Below are 302 nucleotides of genomic sequence, written 5' to 3'. Positions count from 1 at the left end.
CACCTGTAAATAAACTGCACTTGGGTTCTTCACTACGCTCGCCTTCAGTGGACTGAATTCGTTACAGAATACACGACCAAGAACAAAATGAACCCAGCATATCGCCTAGTTCGCCTCCATCAAGGTAATCGCTCCATAGAGGATTATGTTCAGGATTTTTGTGGACTTTATCACCAGGTAGATTTTAATGAAACATTCCTTAAGGACATCTTTAGTTTTGGTTTAAGTAAGGACATGCCCCGCTTAATGCCACGCAATACCCCTCAATGGTCACTTGAAAAATACATAGACTTTGCCCTGCA

This window comes from Sinocyclocheilus anshuiensis, unplaced genomic scaffold, assembly GCF_001515605.1.
Source record: "Sinocyclocheilus anshuiensis isolate Anshui unplaced genomic scaffold, SAMN03320099.WGS_v1.1 scaffold1644, whole genome shotgun sequence".
In the NCBI taxonomy this organism is placed as follows: Eukaryota; Metazoa; Chordata; class Actinopteri; order Cypriniformes; family Cyprinidae; genus Sinocyclocheilus; species Sinocyclocheilus anshuiensis.
Note: the sequence above shows the minus strand (reverse complement) of the source record.